Here is a 16,542-nt window from a genome sequence, read left to right on the forward strand (position 1 = left end):
TGCGAGGGGGAGGCAAAGAGAAATTGCAATGATGGCACTATTGAAGGTGTGATGGAGAAATGTAAGTGGTCATGTGGAGGAGGGAATGTGATGGGAAGAAGCACTGGGGCTGCTTGTTCAGAAAAAAGTAACACAAGAAATAATCCATTAGGGAAGCAGTCATTTCTATACCGTGCTCAAAATCCAAAATCTCCCTCATGGGGAGCTGAAATATTTCTTGTCAGATGTTGAAAAAATGTTTGCTACATCTGACCTACATCATGTTTTCAATTCTTCTCTGCCATCCTAAAGGTATGCAGTGACTCAGTGTCATGTAATACGTTCAACCAGTGGTGTCAACCTCTCCAGATGTGAGACCCACTGCAAGCATGGAACAGGAAATCATGTCATATCAATGCCACATGACAGGAAGAGACGGAGCCAATGTTATGACCTCACTGTTATCAAGACTAGGGTCATGGGTAAAAGTCTAAGAGAGCCAAGGACAGGAACCACCATGAAGCATACCACAGGGAGCTATAAGCCAAGGGTCCAAGCCATGGAGGCTTCCTCTGCACCACTGACCTCCCTGCACTGTCCTCCTGCTCTTTTCTGTGTGTATGCAAAGAGAGCCAAGAGACATGGTATCCTTGCTGTCTGTGCTGCTGGTTTTTCCTAAAAGCAGCAAAAAAATTTTTGCAGCTTTCCAGGGGCTCAGAACTTAGCTATATGACCTATAGGAGGCAAGCATGGAAGAAGTATCCTCAAAAGAGCAGGAAGTCTCCAATGAGCCAATCAGGTCACTGGAGAAAAGTATTTGAAAAACTCCAGGAAATTTCTAATCTAACTATGCTAAATACACATTTCCTCCAATGCTTCCTGTAGGACACACTTCATATCCTTTCAGTCACGTGCACTACAGACCTTGCATATTCCAAGAGAATTAACATAAAAGACGACAAGGAGTTGTTTTTTATACCTTGCTTTTCACTACCCTAAGGAATTTCAAAGCAGCTTACAATCACCTTCCCCTCCTCATCCCATAACACAGTGGTCCCCAACCAACGGGCTGCAGCTCCCTCTCCCCGCCCCCCCCCCTGCAGTGAGAAACTTCCCAGGCCGCAAGCTTCTTTTTGCGGGAGGAGGGGAGAGGGAAGCGCGGCCGCCAGTGCATGCGTGTTTGCGCCATGCACGGCCGCAAACGTGCATGTGTGGCAGTTTTGTGCATGTGCGTTAGCGGCTGCGCATGGCGCAAACGTGCATGCGTGGCCGCCAGATCACCCACACACACACACCGGTCTGCAGCCTTAAAACGTTGCGGACCACTGCCATAACAGACATCCTGTGAGGTAGGTGGGGCTGAGAGAACTCTGACAGGACTGTTCTATCAGAGCTGTGAGTAGCCCAAGGTCACCCAGCTGGCTACATGTGGAGGAGCAGGGAATCAAACCTGGTTCGCCAGATTAGAAGCTGCCAACTGCAGCCTGGTTAGGCCCTCTGAATAAACTGATACTTGACTCCTCATTCACCACCTTGAACACCTGCACACTCGCTCCATTCTGAAACCATTACCTCATTTAACATTAGTCAATATATTACATGATCCTTGATACTGAGTACTGTATTCCTCATGTCCTCCCAAATTCCAAACACTGAGCAAAATCTGTACTTTGCGCACATCATGAAATAAACCTCTTGCTTGTCTTTAGCCTTGTTCCAAGCATAGAGTGACACTGAAGTCTATTTTATCACAGCAGCCTGAATGTTTATAAGGAAGAACCAGAAGCTGTCCTGGAATAAAGTATAAGAAAATCAAGCTGCATTTATTATCTGTGTGTACACAAGTGGAATTTATCCATTTCTTGCACAAAACCTGAGATAAAAAACCTTTTCAATATATGCCTTATTTATGTGTACCATTTTACAAAGCAACAGAAAGGAAGACTGGCCCTAGAGAATGTACACTGTAAAATTTAACTGAGGGGAAGCTACACAGGGAGACAAGGAAATTGTGACTCAGGTAGTCACAGATACACACCAGAAGGTTTCTCCGGCTGCGTGGCGATACATACACAAAAAACTATGGCCGAACTAATCTATAGAGCCAGATTTATAAATAAATTGCCATTTAGCACTTCCGACTACGTGGGACTTTGAAACAGAACAATATTACTACATGACCATTTTGTTTCGGTACTACTATGTTGACTTTTAAACATGACATCCCTTAGGGCCTCTGTGTGCCCTAATCCCACCTTGCTCATATGGGAGGCCAAGCCTTTCAGCAGAGTTTAAGGAGACATCCTTTATGCTTTGCTGAAAAGGATCTGGACTCACCACTTGCCTATCAGGTAAATCCATCAGGTTATCCATCAGGTAAAAGTGCCCACTGCTTCTGGAATAAGCCTTCTGGAGAGATCCACTTCTCAAACTGGTATGCCTTCTGCCAATAGATTTAGGTAACAAGACTTCTGTCTGGTCCTTGGAGCTCTGACAGGGGCTATGACAGGCACCCAGCAGAAGACGCCTCCTCTCTCTCTCTCTCCCCTCCCTATCTATATTTATGCCCTAGACCCAAGGAGTCAGGCTACTTTGTGCCAGGACTCTGGGCAGAAGTGGTTTATTCTAGTAGCAAGTGCCATGGACCCCGTGGTTCCATGGGCCTTCACACTGTGATTGTTACAGGGTCTTGACACTTATGCAGTTTGTAGACCACTAGAACAAAAAAAAAGGTGATAAGCATGCTTTGTTAGTAACTCAGTACCCATATCGCTCATTGAGCATGTGTGTGGCTCACAAGCCGCTTAAGTGTAAAATCCCCTTAGATATTGGGCATTGTGCTTGTGCATCCCACCAAGGGTTGAGAGATGTTTTCAGCAAAGCGAAGCTGTCCGCTGCATCCAAAGTTCCAACTATTGCTGATAGATGGCCTACGCAGTTACTTGTGCAGCCCGAGTAACAGTGCCAGTTGTGCTGTGCTAAGGTCCCATGAATCCTTAAGCTGTCTATGGGACCCATGAATCCTTAAACCAGGCCTGATTGTGGGCAACCCGTTGTGGCTTCCTGCCCACCCTCCTCTATGTACAATTAGTCAGACCGGTCTAGCTGAAACCTTCAGAAATCATTTATATTTTTCTTCTCCCTAAAGTGATTAAGGTCTGAGTATGAAACCAGGACTTTCAAAGTGGGAAAAAACAACAACAACAACAACAACAACCCCTCCCCCACAAAAAAACAAAAAACAGAAGAAGTGCAGAAGATTTCATAGATAAATAGAGGAAACAATATAACCCTATCAAACCTTTTCTGGAAAGGAACTAAGTGATTTTGGCTATATGTCACCCAATTAAATACACAGGTAACAAGTTGTTTTTCTGTATTATTATTGAGTCAAATAAGGATGATTGATCTTTTCTCTGGTTTTTGCTATGTGATGCCTAATGATGTTTTCTCAGTGTACAGTAAGGGCTAAGAAACAGTTGCTGGATGACATTAGATGGTGACAGCTACTAGTTCCCAGTCACTGCCATCAGTCAGAAAGCTTCTAGTGATGACATATGCAGGATAAAAACAGTACACAAAGAAGGGAAGTTGGAACAGCACATTGGCTCCGGTTGCATGGGACCACCAGAACACAAGACCTTCACCTTTGTAGACATAAGCTGGACATGCCCTGGTTCTGTCCCTCCTCCTGTACTGTTCAGCCCACTACTTAAAGAGTCTTCTCACAAACCTGGGTCTCTATCCCTGCAGACGTGTGACAGGGCTTTCTGCAGTAGTGGCATCTTGCCTGTAGAAGGTCTTTCCCCTTGGAGCTCAGCTGGTGCCTACCCTATCCTCTGTTGGGCACCAGGTCAAAACATTCCTCCCACCTGCCTGAAGCCTTTCATTAACACATTGATCTTTGAAAATCATTTCCCCCCATTCTCCTTCTAGCCTGAGGATTGTTTTTATGAGAAACATTTTAAGCTGCTACGTTTTAATGCTGTTACTATGCTCTAGTTGTTTTCTTTTAAAAAAATAGTGTGTGGTTTTAAAACAATTCTTATGCTGTTTGTGATTTTATCATGTTCTGTTTTGTAAGCCACCCTCAGCAGGTTCTCTACTGCATATAAATGTTCAGAATAACTAAGTAAAATAAAATAAAGACACAGTGATTTTTGAGAAAGCATCATTCCTGATCATGGGAGACAGATCCTATGTGCAAACAATTTGTACATGCATATTGGCATGATACAGACATTCTTGCAGCTGGTGGGGCAGAGTCAGCACATGCTCCTTCCCCCCCACCACCAAAAAAATCTACATGCCTGGCCAGACAGAAACAGTTTACAATTTGTAGTTTGAATGTAGGCAGCGAAGGTAACAGAAGCAGGGATTTGGCAGGGAACTGAGATGGGGGCACCCCATGTGTTTGACTTGGTGGAGCAGGTGTTACTTTACAATCTAGGCAGGGTGTCTGCTAGGGGTGTGTAGTCAGAACTTTGCTACAGAAGAGCTGACTTTGGAATGTATGGAATCTGAACCAAATGGTTTCTGATGAGCAGAAGCCACCCAATCTGACAATTATTCTGTTGCCTCACTGGCTTTGAAGTCCTGCCCAGTAGAAGGGCATTAGAGAGGTGTGCATGGCAGTGGTATTGCCAACAGGAGTGGCGTGGCTGGTATTTATGTGCATAATCACTGCTAGACTTAGGCTTTTACAATGCCGTATAAGCATTTGTCTGTTTTAGCTGTTTCATTGTCTAGGACTGTACATGTGCTATGCAAGGAGGAAAAAATGTTTCATTTGCATCATCTGTGACACAGAAGAGTCAAATATATGGACAAAGGGCACCAGTTTGCCAATTTCCCCATGGCAGGTATGTCATTCCAACCCATCTGCATGCCTTGGAGAGGACAGAGAATGCATGCATTTTATGATAGGCAAGGCTATTTGTAGAAATTTGGAAGAGGAACAGAATAAGATGCTCAGGTTTTGCTCCCTCTGGCAACATGCAGCCCACTGACTGGGGTGGGTGGACTTGTATACTGTACTCACAGTTAAGTTCCTGGGGAGCTGGAGACAGATGGAGACAGTATCCCTCTGATAAAAACAGATATAAGCACACCAAAGTAGACATGATGCAAAAAGAAGATAAGAAAAGCCCTAATGATTCAGGCCAATGGTCCAGCATCCTGTTGTAGCTGACAAGATGACTTTGAAGGTGTACATTAAGGCAATCTTGGTCACAATACTTCAAGCTCTTAATCTGCTCTGCAGTTGTCAGCTGCACTCCATCCACTACAAGTAGATTTAACATCTCAAAACCATCAGCCCTCCTAGCCAGCATCACCTCATCTGGATTCAGCTTCAGATGGTTTTGCCTTAGCCACCATATCATGGCCTCAAAGCACTAATTTGGACCTAGGATCAAGCTTCTGGAAGCTTGGATGGCGAAGTTTATAGGTTAGTCTCATATCTGTGACCTTCATTGCTGAAGTTCTGGATTATCTCATGCAGAGGCTTCGTGTATATGCTGAAGAAACTAGATGAGAAAATGGCACTCCACAAGACAACCGGATTTTGCAGTGTTAAATGACAAGATCCACTTGCAAAAGGTCACTGAAGTGCATCGAAACAGCATTATGTAGCATGCACGGCATTATGCCTATCTTATCATATTTTATGTACTTCATCTGACCTGCAACTACTGCCCACTAGTGGTGGAAAAGGTATGACATGTGAAGGAACGGCTGCCTCAGCATCTGAGGCCTCTCACAGTGGGGATTTCATTTAAATGCATTAAACAACCACATCTTTCTGTAATACAAATCACACTCTCCCAGCAAGGAGAAAGAAAGACCAGCAACTGTCCCATTAATATGCAAAGAAAGCCAGGATTGGCTCTATTGTTAAATATAATTGGTGTTGGGTGAGAAACCCAAATCCTGCCCTATCATGTGCCTCATGCTGGTGCTTTCTGTAGTTTTGCACCAGTTCAAGTGATTTCAAGAATAGGAGACCTAAAAGTATCAGAAGTCAAGGCAAGGACAAGTGATCATGGTTTAGGTCCACTTACGCACCTCTTTGGGGGAAAAAAAACCAACCCTCCACTGATCACTTGAGCATCCTAGGAAAAGACAGGATGCCTACTAATATGTCTCTGTGACCTCTGTAGTGGAAATTACTTATTTAGCAAGGATACTTTCCCCTAAGAGCCTCTTGGGGCGCAGGGTGGTAAGGCAGCCAACATGCTGTCTGAAGCTCTGCCCATGAGGCTGGGAGTTCAATCCCAGCAGCCGGCTCAAGGTTGACTCAGCCTTCCATCCTTCCGAGGTCGGTAAAATGAGTACCCAGCTTGCTTTCTGGGGGGTAAACGGTAATGACTGGGGAAGGCACTGGCAAACCACCCCGTATTGAGTCTGCCATGAAAACGCTGGAGGGTCAGACATGACTCGGTGCTTGCACAGGGGATACCTTTACCTTTACCTTTTACTTTCCCCTATCTGCCTAAAGCTTGAGAGGAAGGATCCCTTGGGTGAGGAGGCCAGTGGGGAATTTCATAACAATTAGGATGCAGGAGCAGTCTGAGAAATAAAAATGGCTAGGGAGCAAGCTGAATTCTCCCTGGGGCAATCTTTGCCAGTTCTACTCAGGCTCCTCAGCTCAGACCCATCCAGAAGCACCAACAACAGACATCCAACTTGCCCCTCTGCACAATACACATTGATCAGCAGGTCTGTCACACACAGCCTACATGGACTTTTTCAGGCACTGTGTTTAGAGATTATGACAGAATGCCTTTTTGCACCCTTCCGCACCACTGAGATAAATTTTCCCTCAAAAGCAAAGCTCCCTGTTGTACCCAGTCGCTGCTTGATCTCTGTAGTTTTATCCAGCCCTGGGAGCATTAGGGAAGGAATAGAGCCCTCTTTTCTTAACAAATCCGTCCTCAGAATGACACTAAGTTGTTTTTATAAGCCAACAAATAAAATATTTTATTTACAAAGAGGGGAAGGGCAGCTGGAATTGAGGAATCATACAATTCAGTCCCTATTCAATGAGAATTTTAATAGACAGGTTTATGATTTGTATTTTCCCTAAAACACCTTTGATTTAGTAGTCCACTGCCTTGTTAGAGCACACATCTCTGACTTCCCCTCACAACTAGGCAGAGTTCCACCTTCTCTTCCTTAGAAGGCCTACTCCCTGTGGTCTAATTTCAGAGCAAACACCTGGCCATCCAAAGTTTCTCCACCAAATGTCTGTTCTAGCTCATCAGAAGCAGTATAGATTAACTCTGTCCCAAAATCTTCTCACTCGAGAATCTCTTCAGAGGACTGTATAAGATAAGGATCAGTCATACCTTACTCTGACCAGTCTCAGACTCTGCTCCGCCTGAAGTATGTCTCAGCTCCAACCTACAGCCAGTAATCTTCACTTCCTTCAGCTGTGGCTACCTAATTACAGGGCTCAGAGCTTGTTTGTAGCCCTGGCTTTTATCTGCCTAGTGAGGAGTTTTAACCCTTCCCTCACTGTTGCTGTTGTTACAACACTTAACCTCCTTTTACAGGTGTTGACTGTCACAGGGGTATCCAACAGCATACCATGAGAACACTCATTACTTGCAAGCTTCCTAATACACGTGGTCACCATATACAGCATGTGTATGCAACATCTACTGAGGCTGAAAATAAAAAATGGCAATTCCTAGTATTGTGAGTCCATGCACATGCCTTGTTGTTGTTGTTAGGTGCGACCCCATGGACAATGATCCTCCAGGCCTTCCTGTCCTCTACCATTCCCCGGAGTCCATTTAAGTTTGCACCGACTGCTTCAGTGACTCCATCCAGCCACCTCATTCTCTGTCGTCCCCTTCTTCTTTTGCCCTCGATCGCTCCCAGCATTAGGCTCTTCTCCAGGGAGTCCTTCCTTCTCATGAGGTGGCCAAAGTATTTGAGTTTCATCTTCAGGATCTAGCCTTCTAAGGAGCAGTCAGGGCTGATCTCCTCCAAGACTGACCGGTTTGTTCACCTTGCAGTCCAAGGGACTTGCAAGAGTCTTCTTCAGCACCAGCGTTCAAAAGCCTCAATTCTTTGACGCTCAGCCTTCTTTATGGTCCAACTTTCGCAGCCATACATTGCAAATGGACATGCCTAGTATGCACAATTAGAGCCCCCCCCTAAATTTAATTTCTGAGAAAGGTGCAGACGCTGTTAACATGGGAGATAATCCAATCTAATTTGACTGTTCTGGTTTTAGTTATCTGCTGTTCATTATGGAAAACACCACAGAAGAAAACCTCAAATCTGCAATACATTAAATACGTACAATTTTGTGCCATTAGTAAGTCCCTAACCAGTCTTTCAGGGCCAAGCCCTTGGACTGTCTTGAAGTCAAAAAAATGTCACGGGCCAGCAAAGATCTGTTTCACAAAACAGGATACAGAGGTTTGGCTACTGCTGTGTGAGGCAGTTGAATAGAAACATTGTATCTATAATGCATACTGCATTGTAAAGATAACAAAAACACAGTGGGGGAGGCCAGCCTTGTCACTATTTACCATGCAGATGTTTAATTGGAAATCTAAATAATGTATCAGGCGCTCTGGCTTCAAAATTGGTCGCTGACGCTCTGCTGATCTGTTTCTGGCTCACCGAAGGGTGAGATGAGTTTCCACTGACAAAGTCAGCAATTGCTTTGCTTTTAACGCTAAGACAAACATTGTTAACAACCCTCTGTTGCTTGTTTGTTAGTACAGTAAAACGAAGGCTTCACTCTTGGACACTGCCTCTGAATATGGTTATGTTCAATGAAGGAAGAAAACGCCAAGGGTATAACAAGCACTTTGTCCATTCAGAACCAACAAGGCAGTATTAAGACTTACAAGGGGAGCAAAATGTAAACGCCTAATGAGATCACGCTCAGGAAGTGTGACTTGCTGAAGTATATTACTGTTGGCAGCCCTCTGTGCATGACACCGATTGTGGAAAGTGCCGCCCAGTCACAGCCAACTTATGGTTATGCCACAGGGTTTTCAAGGCAGGAGACGTTCAGAGGTAGTTTGCCATCGCCTGGCTGTGCTGCAATCCTGGGCTTCCTTCGTGGTCTCCCATCCAGGGCCAACCCTGCTTAGCTTCTGAGATCTGATGGGATCAGGCAAGCCTGGGCTGTCCAAGACAGGACACAAATGGCATCAGGTGCCCTGAAATTAATGTGTGTTGAAGGAGAGCTGACACACTGGTACTGCTCCCACACTCATTTGTGGGTAGAGAGTCCATGTGTGTCGTAAGTGCACATGCAGAGGTTCCTTTCCCTGGGATCAGAAACATAACAGCAGCAGCAGCATTCCTGGTCATGGGAAGGGAGCCTATGCATATCAGCTTTCGATACCTGTAGACTCCATGCTCATGAGCTAGTGATCACGTGTAGACAGGAAGGGTTAGAACATTCATGCTGGTGATCCTTCACCATGTTACATACAGACAGGTTGTGTTTGCAAATGGAAAGGCTTCATATTGAGTTTATGCTGTCCTTAAGTTACTGACAATTACTGAATGAAGAATACATTTTTTTAGAAGAGGCTAGGGAAGGACACCCCCTTCAAGGATCGCTGCCTTGTTGTGGCAAGGGGGCTTGCGTAGTTCAGTGAAGCTATGAGCTATGCCGTGCAGGGCCACCCAAGACGGACAGGTCATAGCTGAGAGCTCTGACAAAAGGTGATCCACTGGAGAAGGCAATGGCAAACCACTCCAGTATCTTTGCCATGAAAACTCTATGGACAGTTCCAATAGGCATAACGATATGACGCTGGAAGATGAGCCCCTCAGGTCGGAAGGTGTCCAATATGCTACTGGGGATGAGCAGACGGCTAGTACGAGTAGCGCCAGAATGAATGAAGCGGCTGGGCCAAAGCCGAAAGGACGCTCAGTTGTGGAAGTAACTGGTGGCGAAAAGACAGTCCGATGCTGTAAAGATTTTTATTCCATAGGAACCTGGAACGTCAGATCCATGAATCAAGGCAAGCTGGACGTGGTTAAACAAGAAATGAGAAGACTGAACATCGACATTTTAGGAATCAGTGAACTAAAATGGACAGGAATGGGTGAATTTAATTCAGATGACCATCAGGTATACTACTGTGGACAAGAATCTCGCAGAAGAAATGGAGTAGCATTCATAATCAATAAGAGAGTAGGAAAAGCAGTCTTGGGATACAATCCCCAAAATGACAGAATGATCTCAGTTCGAATCCAAGGCAAACCATTCAACATCACAGTGATCCAGGTCTACGCCCCAACCACTGCTGCTGAAGAGGATGAAGTTGATCAGTTCTATGAAGCCCTACAACACCTTCTAGAAGCAACGCCCAAAAATGATGTGCTTATCATCATGGGGGATTGGAATGCTAAAGTAGGAAGCCAAAAGATAACCGGGATAACAGGCAAGTTTGGCCTTGGAGTACAAAATGAAGCAGGGCACAGGCTGGTAGAATTTTGTCAAGAGAATACAATGGTCATAGCAAACACTCTTTTCCAGCAACCCAAGAGACGACTCTACACATGGACATCACCAGACGGTCAACACAGAAATCAGATTGACTATGTGCTCTGCAGCCAAAGATGGAAAAGTTCTATCCAGTCAATAAAAACAAGACCAGGAGCTGATTGTGGTTCAGATCATGAGCTTCTTGTTGCAAAATTTAGGCTTAAATTGAAGAAAGTAGGGAAAAGCACTAGGCCACTCAGGTATGAACTAAATCATATCCCTGACGAATACACAGTGGAGGTGACAAATAGATTTAAGGAATTAGATCTGATAGACAGAGTGCCTGAAGAACTATGGACGGAGGTTCGCAACATTGTACAAGAGGTAGCAACTAAAACCATCCCAAAGAAAAAGAAATGCAAGAAATCAAAATGGCTGTCTGAGGAAGCTTTACAAATAGCTAAGGAGAGAAGGGTAGTGAAAGGCAAGGGAGAAAGAGAAAGATACACCCAATTGAATGCAGAATTCCAGAGAAAAGCTAGAAGAGATAAGAATGCCTTCTTAAATGAACAGTGCAAACAAATAGAAGAAAACAATAGAATGGGGAGGACCAGAGATCTTTTCAAGAAAATTGGAGATATGAAGAGAACGTTTCATGCAAAGATGGGTATGATAAGGGACCAAAATGGTAGGGACCTCACAGAAGCAGAAGAGATCAAACAAAGGTGGCAAAATTATACAGAAGAACTATACAAGAGCGAGCTTAACATCCCTGATGACCACAATGGGGTAGTTACTGACCTGGAGCCAGACATCCTGGAATGTGAAGTCAAATGGGCCTTAGGAAGTCTGAGCAACAATAAAGCTAGTGGTAGTGACAGCATTCCAGTTGAACTATTCAAAATCTTAAAGGACGATGCAGTAAAAGTGCTACACTCAATATGCCAGCAAATTTGGAAAACTCAACAATGGCCACAGGATTGGAAAAGGTCAGTTTACATTCCAATCCCAAAGAAGGGCAATGCCAAAGAATGTTCAAACTACCGCACCATCGCACTAATTTCTCATGCTAGCAAAGTTATGCTCAAAATCCTACAAGCTAGGCTCCAGCAATATGTGGACCGAGAACTTCCAGAAGTACAGGCAGGATTTCGAAGAGGCAGAGGAACTAGAGATCAAATTGCCAACATACGCTGGATCATGGAGAAAGCTAGGGAGTACCAGAAGAACGTCTACTTCTGCTTCATTGACTATGCTAAAGCCTTTGATTGTGTGGAGCACAACAAATTGTGGCAAGTTCTTAAAGAGATGGGAATACCAGAGCATCTTATTTGTCTCTTGAGAAATTTATATGCAGGTCAAGAAGCAACAGTGAGAACTGAACATGGAATCACTGACTGGTTCAAAATTGAGAAAGGAGTTCGGCAAGGCTGTATACTGTCGCCTTGCCTATTTAACTTGTATGCAGAGCACATCATGAGAAATGTGGGATTAGAGGAGTCACAAATTGGGATCAAGATTGCAGGGAGAAATATCAACAACCTCAGATATGCAGATGATACCACTCTAATGGCAGAAAGTGAAGAGGAACTAAAGAGCCTGTTGATGCGGGTGAAGGAGGAGAGTGCCAAAGTTGGCTTGAAACTCAACATCAAAAAAACAAAGATCATGGCATCCGGCCCTCTCAATTCCTGGCAAATAGAAGGGGAAGAAATGGAGATAGTGACAGATTTTATTTTCCTGGGCTCCAAGATCACTGCAGATGGGGACTGCAGCAAAGAAATTAAAAGACGCTTGCTCCTGGGGAGGAAAGCTATGGCAAATCTAGACAGCATCCTAAAAAGCAGAGACATCACCCTGCCAACAAAAGTGCGTTTAGTCAAGGCTATGGTCTTCCCAGTTGCAATGTATGGCTGCGAAAGTTGGACCATAAGGAAGGCCGAGCGTCAAAGAATTGAGGCTTTTGAACTCTGGTGCTGGAGAAGACTCTTGCGAGTCCCTTGGACTGCAAGGCGAACAAACCAGTCAGTCCTAGAGGAGATCAGCCCTGACTGCTCTTTAGAAGGCCAGATCCTGAAGATAAAACTCAAATATTTTGGCCACCTCATGAGAAGGAAGGACTCCCTGGAGAAGAGCCTAATGCTGGGAGAGATCGAGGGCAAAAAAAGAAGGGGACGACAGAGAATGAGGTGGATGGATGGAGTCACTGAAGCAGTAGGTGCAAACTTAAATGGACTCCGGGGAATGGTAGAGGACAGGAAGGCCTGGAGGATCATTGTCCATGGGGTCGCGATGGGTCGGACACGACTTCGCACATAACAACAACAACAAGGGAAGGACAGTTAGATTTAGGAGCTTAAGAAATGTTGTTCCCTCACAGACTAAGCAGCACTTGAAGCATGGTTTCTATAAAATAAAACTGCCCCACCCTGTCACTTCTTGGCTTTACTCAAACTTTTAAACTCAAACTAGAACTGTTGGGGAAATTGTGACCATTTCCACATGAGGGATTTGACCATGCACAGCCTCTCATTGCTCGTGGGTTTTAGTGCTGCTTCCACATGACGTCAGCAGCAATATACGGCTGTGCAGGAGTTGGCGTGATTTTTTTGTCCAGTTTGCTCCAGGATAAATGAAATTGCAAAAACATTATTTCCCTTTCTTGTTGCACTGCAAATCGAAGGTGCAGGCCTGTCTGAGGGGAGAAATACGTTAACAGTCTCGGTAGCATTTTGCCTGCCTTCACACCTGCCCTCTCCTTTCCATTGCTGGATTGAATTTTTTTTTTAAATGGCACAGTCCATGTTGCTACAGGACTGCAAAGTGATGCGCTCTCAGTAGAAATAAAATATTCTCTTCATTGTTTGCTGTGGGATAACGTCGGAGGGATCGCCTATCAGGAAGCATTTGCAAGAAGGAGGCAGTGCATGTTTTACGCCTCTGTGAAGAAATGGTCTGTAAGAGCCCACTTAAACCCTTTGTCAAAAGGGCACAATGGAATTGTTAACAACTAACAAAGATTTTATTTTATACAGATAAAAAGGGTAGTTGGAATGAAGAGATTGAGCTTTTAAATACAAATTTTTGTTATTTTACAGTTTAAATAATCTTGGCTTTGAGAGGTTTTTTAAAGCTTTTCTTCTTACGTTTTTTGGCACTGAAAGGCTGTAATCATTGTGCTTATCCAAAACATATCTGTGTTGTTTTTAGTTCCAAGCCCAGCAGCATCAACTACCACTTTGTCCAGGTCATGGTGGTAGTACACTCCAACAGCCCCTACAGGACAGGCTGTGGTGGTAGAAGACACAAGCAGCTGCTGCAGGGCTAGCCATGGCAGCAGAGGACACTAGTCTAAGAGTAGATGGTGTGGCCTAGAGCTCCACCAGCTTTGGGGAAGGGGGGATATCAGATTAACCCTCCTGTAAGCCTCCCAGTCCCCACTCCATGAGCTGTGATGAGAAAATTAGGTTTGGGGAAGTGGCCATGACAGGGGGAGGGATTTCTCCCTATGAATATTGCAGGCCTTCCCTTGTGTGTTCCTAGTACAGGTGTTCACCTTAAGGAATCAGGGCCTTGGAGGAAGTCTGCATTTCCAAAGAAAATATCCAGATTTCCTGTAGCGTAGAAAGACTTCCTGGCGACACCTTCCTTCCCTTCCTCAGGTACACGGTTGCTAACTCCTGAAATAAAAAAATAAGTCTTCTGTCAGGATATGGAATGTGGAAAGAGGCTCATGGCAAATTCATCCAAGTCCAAAGCTATAATATATTCTTATGTGTTCCCTGCTGCCCAGCAAAGCCATCACACATCCATATACTCCATCCAGATTATAACTATGCCACTTCTAGGACGCAGAAAATACCTCATTTGCAAAACAGAGAACTAAAAAAAAAAAGTCACATCAGATAAATGGATTACATGATCAATGTATTAAGCAACGAGAAAATATTTACCCTTTTAAGGAAGGGGAGCACCGAGGTTGAGTAGGACAACAATGAATCCCTGGCAGAGGGCTAAGAATACCTGCTAAGAAAGTAACCCAAGCACAGTCATCAGAGATGGCATCGCTGACCTCCTTTTGGTTCTTGATGAAAGCTTGTGAACCTGGCCCATTATGCACGGCCGCCGAACCGGCGATTTCGGGTCACATGGAAAATGCGGAGGGGGAAGACGCGACGCACACCAGTTATGCATGGGGCGGGGCGCGACAGCGGCAAAACCCAGAGTAACCGATTATGCACGCGGCAATCCCGGCGCCGCTTCTGGTTGCACCCCGGTCACCCGGAAGCTGTGCTTCCACATTTCGCTTCCACATTTCGCGAACGCGGCTTTTTCGGTGGCATGCACCGAAGCTGCGGCTGGTTGCAGCCGGCACCGTGTGTTATCGGTGATTTTAGTCGCCGCCATTCCACCCCAAATGTGCGCTAAAACCCCCATGCATCACAGAGAGGCACCAAAGATGGATGGGACTGGAAACGAAAGGGCATGACTCTCTCTCTCTCTGTGTGTGTGTGTGTGTGTGCACCGTTCCTATCGAACAAAAGATAGAGGGACGGCCAAGGAGAAATCCCCATGTCAGCATTCTCACTTCCTCCTTAACTCCATTACATTTGTGATTTCTGCTGTAGCCTTTTAATCAGTCAACTCCACTGCAAATTTTTAAAAACATAAAATACAACACAAGGATATAGATCTGCTTTTTATTAACCTTTATTTTTGTAGGAAAGTATTTTGTATTTTTGCGTCTCAACAGATGAAATTCATAACCTTGTTTTCTGGTAAGACAATTCAAACATACAAATCAATTACGACAATGTGCTTTTCAGCTTTTTTCTCTTTTTTGTCATTTAAATAACCAACAGTTTTGAAGGACACAGACAATAGGGCTTTAGCAGAACAATGGTACAATTAAACCGGCTTTCAGTGAAAAGCAAATTCCAGTTGTTGATGGGGGAAATGAGGAAGAGATTTTGGGTGCTTTTTTTTTTTTTTTTTGATAAACAAAGTCTGGATTAAAAAAAAATTAGATAATACCAGCAAAGCAAGGGTGGTTAGAATTCCTTCCTATGGGAAATGAGGAACCTATTCTTTATACTGAAACAAGAACACAAGAAGTGGTAGAATTATCAGGCAGAAGATAGTAAATCTCTCACAACAACTTATGTCAGTCAACCTCCACGCATACTTTTTCTTCACAATATAAGAAAAGAGACTGTTTATATATCCCTTTCCCTTAGGAATAGCTTGCTAGTTTCTTATTATGTCATGTGCTTATTTGTTCCTTGGTTAGCATTTTTTAAACATTCCCCACCCCTGGATAAATATGGAAAATATGTTTCATAACCCAGACACTGAAATTACTTCATTCTTTAAAGCACAGCATTAAAATATTTCATTCTTTTAATTGCCCATTATATCCATTTTACATATTGATGCTCATTCTCCGTCTTACACACACCCACACATGGGGGACGGGGGGAGAACACAATGAAAGCCCAGTTTTGAAATTTCCCGACTGAAGCTACTCTTATCCAGGGATCACAAACCTGTGGTGATCCTTGGATGTTCTGGCCTCATACGGTCTCATACAATTTCAAGCATTGGCACAGAACCTCTATGCCAGGGGTAGTCAAACTGCGGCCCTCCAGATGTCCATGGACTACAATTCCCAGAAGCACCTGCCAGCATTCACTGGCAGGGGCTACTGGGAATTGTAGTCCATGGACATCTGGAGGGCTGCAGTTTGACTACCCCCACTCTATGCGGTTAACCGGTCTACAGCATCCCCAAGCCCAAGACTTATGAGGAAGGGCTTGATGATGTTACTTTGAGGAGTAGTGTTCATGGTGGGTACTTTCACCTACCACTAGGAATTGTGCCATACGGTATCTGTGAAGGTGAATCAATGTAGTCACAATAATGTGGCTTTGAAGAGATGGGATTCATTATATTTTTAAAAAAAATCAAAATTAATGATGTGCTAAAAATAGATCACAGTTTAGCTGTTTAGGCCAGATTATTGCCTCCTTGAGCCTCTTGTGGCGCAGAGTGGTAAGGCAGCCGTCTGAAAGCTTTGCCCGTGAGGCTGGGAG

At 44.4% G+C, this 16,542-nt stretch overlaps 1 protein-coding gene and 1 long non-coding RNA gene across 4 annotated transcripts in view; both read right to left on the reverse strand.

Annotated features, from left to right (window-relative positions):
* Positions 1-7,446, reverse strand: part of LOC143841219 (uncharacterized) — a 140,521-nt gene extending 133,075 nt beyond the window's left edge. The window contains exon 1 of the long non-coding RNA XR_013232629.1: positions 7,329-7,446. This is a non-coding gene — a long non-coding RNA (uncharacterized LOC143841219). The remainder of the gene's footprint in view (positions 1-7,328) is intronic.
* An 8,006-nt stretch (positions 7,447-15,452) lies between these two features.
* The window catches only part of LINGO2 (leucine rich repeat and Ig domain containing 2), a 666,496-nt gene continuing 665,406 nt past the window's right edge, over positions 15,453-16,542 (reverse strand). For all 3 annotated transcript variants that reach the window (XM_077345252.1, XM_077345254.1, XM_077345253.1), the window contains exon 6: positions 15,453-16,473. The gene's annotated coding sequence lies outside the window, so the exon portion shown is untranslated. The remainder of the gene's footprint in view (positions 16,474-16,542) is intronic.

The sequence above is a fragment of the Paroedura picta genome, chromosome 7 (genome assembly GCF_049243985.1).
Source record: "Paroedura picta isolate Pp20150507F chromosome 7, Ppicta_v3.0, whole genome shotgun sequence".
Taxonomy (NCBI): Eukaryota; Metazoa; Chordata; class Lepidosauria; order Squamata; family Gekkonidae; genus Paroedura; species Paroedura picta.